The following is a 5,393-nucleotide window of genomic DNA, read 5'->3' as shown; positions in this document are numbered from 1 at the left end:
TGTGCTCTTTGAAGCTTCTTGACATTTGTGTTTTGTGCTACTTTGCATTTATTGATTGGGTTGTACTTTGCTCTTTGTTTTGTAGTATGAATGAACATGCCATTATCAAACCCAGTCTGAGGGACATACTCATAAATGCACACAACATTTGTGAGTGTGACCCTTTGGTGTTTATGAGAACATTGTCTTCGAGTGAGATCAAATCAATAGAGAATTGGAGGGCTCAAGAGAGTAAAGGGAAGAAGCCATGGTTTCCATTGACAAGAGGTTATCTAGCAAGGCTTGTCTTCCAGGTAGAATATCACACTCATATTGACTCTTATTTCTTTATCACTCCTTTTCTTTCTCTAATTGGAACTTATGGATGTAGGTGGAGTACAATACAGAGCTTAAAAAGGAAATTGACAAAATATCTACAAAGCTACCTTTAGATCAAAGGGGAGAGGTAGAAGGAAAGCAACGTACCATAATTCAAAAGAGAATTGCTGATAGGATGGGAAAGGTGTGAATTGAATTTTCTATACTTTGTTGCATTTATTTTGAAGTTAAGTGACTAACATGTCATCTTTGGATAGGTGTTGAATTGTATAGATCCTGGTCTTGGAGAGGCTTGGTTGGAAAAGTTGTTTGCCTTGTGCTTTGATGGTACAGACTCTTGCGTGACATTGGAGAAGCTCCAACTCATTGCAAAGTCTGATTTGAGATTAGAAAAGAAAAATATATTCCTTTCTTTGTTAGAAGCCACTAAACCTATGCGAGACATGTACTTCATGCCTGTGGGCAACCTTGAGTACAAAGGGTGTGTTTCTACTACCAATACAAACCAACTTTCATGGTTTTTGTATGTTTCTTACCAATGGCATGACTCTTATTTTTTATTATAAAATTACATCAACTTTTACTGTTTAGGTGGATTAGTAGAGAAATATTTTTGGAGAAGGTGGAGACACAGTCATTGAAAGTGCTTGAAGATTTGAGGGTGATCACAACAATGGGCACTCCTTTAGATACCCCTAAGGATTACACATTGCAGCAATACATGGAGGATATAAAATTGGAGGGGAGAAAACATATGTTTGTGGTGCTAAGATCAAAGGAAACAATTGTTTGTCTTTTGGTATGTTGCTCCCTATGTGGTCTAAGTGGCCACGACATCTTATTGTTGTGATGGAGAATAAGGGTGGAAAAAAAGGAGATGGACTATCTGAGTTGGACATGGCTACCCATAGGGTGCTTTATAGGTATGATTTCAATTCAAATCCAATGTTTATTTTTTATTTCTCTATGTTTGTGCTATTGATTCATGTAATTACACAATCATTGATGGTTGTTCCACCTGATTTCTTGACCTTTTAATGGTTTGGGACATCCAAAATTTTTTTGTTTCTTGGTTGATAGATATCTCTCCCACTTAGCAACAGAGAAAAGGATCTTTGACATTCCAAATTTGTGCAAGAGTTGGGTGGAGATTGGTCATGCTGCATGCATGTATCCACCTGGAATGCATCGTCTCTCTCAATGGGAATTAGCACATTGCCCCTGGTGGATAGATTTCTCTAAAGGACAAGTACTGGTGCGGGAAAGAGACTTGTACAACACTTATGCTTCATAGAAAGCTAGTGAAGCAAGGAAGGACAAAGTGGAGGGAAGCTCAAGGAGAGATAAGAAAGAGAAAGAGAAAGAGAAACAAGAACATGCTACAAAAAAAGGTAAGGAAGATACACTATGATTGTTTATTGTTGTTTTCTTCAATTCGTTTTGACATTGCGTTAATAAGTTTATGATTGTTCTCTTTCTAGATGAGGGACCATCTAGTCCTATGCATCATGAAATCGATCACACAAAGAGTGCAAGTAAGGGTGTGGTGGTGTTTTACTTATGGAGTTGTTCTTTTATCACTAGTTTTGCTTGTAATTGATTTGCTTTTGCATATAGGTGGAGAATCAATCTCAAGACTTTTGAAGCAATATGTGTTCCATCAATCATAGTCACCTGACATTTCCTTGGCCCGTGGCATCACACCTTTGTTTGCTTGTACGGTTGGTGATTACATTGCCATGGGCAAAGACTTTGCTGACTCTAAAAGAAATGATAAGTATGCTATTTTGCATGAGTTTTTCATTATAGTGGCTAGTCGAGATCAGGACTACAAGAGGATGAGTAAGAAGGTGAAGTGGGCTTTAGATTTTATATTGCTCAATTTTCCATCTGGCTATCTAATTGATGAGAGAGGACCGACTCCTACTTGGAATGTCTTGCTCAAGGACCATGTGCGGCATGGGCTTGCAGTTGCATCAGTTTATTTGTCTGATAGTGGTTGGTTGGCATGCATATGTCCTTTGGCAGGTAAGGCACAATACCACAAGTGACATTTCACATTTTTTGTTTCCATTCTACTAGTTTTAAATAAAAGTAATTGCTTGCAGGACAATGTATTGGTTGGATGGAACGGTTTGCATATGTCCAAGGCTTGGAGGTTGTTAGACGTGTGATCATTCATGACAAGCTTCCATATCGATTTTGTAGAGAACATGGTAAAAGTGTTAAGGTAAGCTACCATTCCATGCATTCTATGTTTGTCAGTTGTATTGAGTCCTTTTTTGTTTCTCCTTTGGGGTCTTTGACAAATGTCTCCTCGTGAGTCCTATGCATGCTATGTTTGGAAGGATAAGTCACCTTTTCTTTACAGTTTGTTGATGGGAAAGTGCCTTCTTTCATGCTATAATGCTTGCTAGTTGAAGTCAATATATTGTGCATGTTTTTCTCCATGTGGTTCCGAGATGCAATCTTCGGTATTAGCTCTCATACGTAGAGCAAAGAAGAATCCAACAGTTTTTTGGGAGGAGAGCTTTCCACTTTTCCAACAGCTATTGATTGATCCACATGAAGATATCTAGACTCACTACATACCTCCCTCTGCAAGGACAATCATGCTGATGTCTTCTCAGCTAGCACGAGGTGGACTAGAGAGGAGTAGTTTTTTTGTAGGTTGCATTATGTCTCTTCTCTGTGTTCCTAGAGGGCTGGTTCTAGAGATGGGTTGTGGTACAGCCCCTCTTATGCGTGCTTGTCAGGCCACTGGCAGGCCTTGTTTTTCATTTGATTCAGACAGTGGTATTGTGGCTAGCATTGTTGAGCCACTTGTGGCAAATCATTCTAGAAAACGGATCAGGTCATAGCATGATGGAGAGGGGGAAGAAGAGAGAGTGGAGCTTGTCACAGATCCATTTGATGAGTAGTATGCTACTGGCCCTGGGTTTTTTCCTATATATTTTGAATGCTGAAATTGAGGACTTTGAAAATGTTATTTAGCATCTTTATAATATGGTAGATAGTGAACATTTACGGATGCCTTTGAATTAAGAAAGTACAAATTTTGATCATTTGGATATTGTTTGTAAGGCCTTGATCTAGCATTTTTTTTTCTTTTTGTTGGTAGCGAATTTAAGGATGGCAAGTTCTTCTTATTGGAAATTATTTTCATGGTTCCACTTTGACTTACTTTGCTTTGAAATGTATGTTTTGTTGTAGTTTGTCTCTAGTTTGTTGCCTACTATGCAGAAAAAATGGCAAGATTCATGTCAGCTGACACGAGATATGATGAGTGCCAATTAGATAATCCACGTGCGCGCAACTACTTTCTTGATGATGAATGTCAGGAGGATTAGAACATGGTTTTAAACACCAATTTTTTCATAGATTGATAACTGTTGTGGTGAACCCTGGACACATTTGGAAAGTGGTAGTGTTAGTTTGGTACATTTTGCGGGTGAAGTGGTGTTTCAATAGTCATTTATGTTATGAGTTTAGTAATTAGTTTTGAATATGGTACCATTGTTCTATGTATGATGCTATCCGATGCTTTATAATGAGACTAGAGTTTTCTAGACATATGGATGAAGTGATATTGTTCAATGTTACCAGACTGAGTAATGTTTATGTTCTTCAATTGAAAGATAGGGTGGATTGTAAGTTTGAATATTGGTATACTTATTATGACAACATCTTGCTATAGTAAGTTGGGTTTCAAATTTGTTCTCATAAGAGGAATTGTGGAAAAACTCGCTCACTTCATTCGGCCCGCTCGCTTTTTCTTGCTCGCTCTATTGACTACCTCAAGCGGGGGGGGGTCCTAGCAGCCGTGGCTGCCAGGGTGAGAGGGAGGGGAGGGAGAGAGAGAGAGGGGGGGGTCCTGGCGGCTGCAGCCCCAGGGTGACAGGAGTGAGAAAAAGGGACAGGAGAGAGAGAGAGAGGAGTGAGGGGAGGGAGGGGAGGGAGAGAGAGAGAGAGAGAGAGAGAGAGAGAGAGAGAGAGAGAGAGAGAGAGGGGGGGAGGGGAGGAGAGAGAGAGAAGAAAGAGAGAGAGAGAGAGGACTCCTGGGGGTTGCGGCCCCCAGGGATGAGAGGAGAGTTAGAGGAGTAATGGAGGGAGAGGAGTGAGGGAGGGAGAGGGGTGAGAAGACGTGATGGAGAGGGAAACACTAGTAGAGAGAGAAGAGAGATGAGAAGACTTTAGGGAGAGGGTCCGAAGGTAAGCGACTAGAGAGAGAGGAGAGATGAGAAGACTTGAGGGAGAGAGGAAGGTACGCGAATAGAGGAACGTTGGGAAGGTATGGGACTAGAGAGAGAGAGAGATATGTGACTAGAGAGGGAGCTCCATCGCATAGAGAGGGAGCTCCATTAGAGAGAGAGAGAGCCCACTACATAGAGAAGAGGAGAGGAGTAGAGGCAGAGAGGTCGAATTCTTACAAGAGCGACAAATAAGATTTGACTTAGGAAAAGAATGAAAGGGACTTACGAGAAGAAAGTATCAAGAAGAATGTTGAACACAAATTTGAATTCTTACAACTAAGAGTAGAACTATCACGAGCAAGAGCGACAAATAAGATTTGACTTACGAGAAGAATGAAAGGGACTTACGAGAAGAAAGTATCAAGAAGAATGTTGAGCATAAATTTGAATTCAAAAGGAACATACGAGAAGAAAGTATCAAGAAGAATGTTGAACACAAATTTGAATTCAAATTTATAATGAATTCAAATTTCCCTCTCTTTTTTAAAAATTCAAATTTATGCATGGGAGGAGTGGGCTAGTTTTTCTTATATATACTCTTCTTTCCATTCATTCATTCTCATTCTCTCCTCATTTCATTGAAGCAACTAAGAGCGGAAGAGAAAGGATAAGTGGAGCCTTACTTTTTCACTTTTTCCAGGTACTTGCATTCTTTTTCATTCGTCTTCTAATTCTTTTTCTTTACTTACAATTCTTTTTCAATTAGTTTCTTGTTAAAGTTTTTGAGTTCTATTTCTTAAAATTCATCTTGTAATTCTTTTTCTTTACTTACAATTCTTGTTCAATTAGTTTCTTGTTAAAGTTTTTGAGTTGTATTTCAAT

At 39.3% G+C, this 5,393-nt stretch overlaps 1 long non-coding RNA gene across 1 annotated transcript; it reads left to right on the top strand.

Moving 5' to 3' along the window:
* The first annotated feature begins 410 nt into the window (after positions 1-410).
* Positions 411-949, top strand: LOC147886239 (uncharacterized). Its single transcript, XR_015543288.1, has 3 exons — positions 411-502; positions 592-645; positions 910-949. It is a non-coding gene; the product is annotated as an uncharacterized LOC147886239 (long non-coding RNA).
* The last annotated feature ends 4,444 nt before the right edge of the window (positions 950-5,393 follow it).

This window comes from Dipteris shenzhenensis, chromosome 24, assembly GCF_047967505.1.
Source record: "Dipteris shenzhenensis isolate YYH24624 ecotype China chromosome 24, Dip_SZ_1.0, whole genome shotgun sequence".
Lineage (NCBI taxonomy): Eukaryota > Viridiplantae > Streptophyta > Polypodiopsida > Gleicheniales > Dipteridaceae > Dipteris > Dipteris shenzhenensis.
This window is presented reverse-complemented; position numbering and strand designations above follow the sequence as displayed.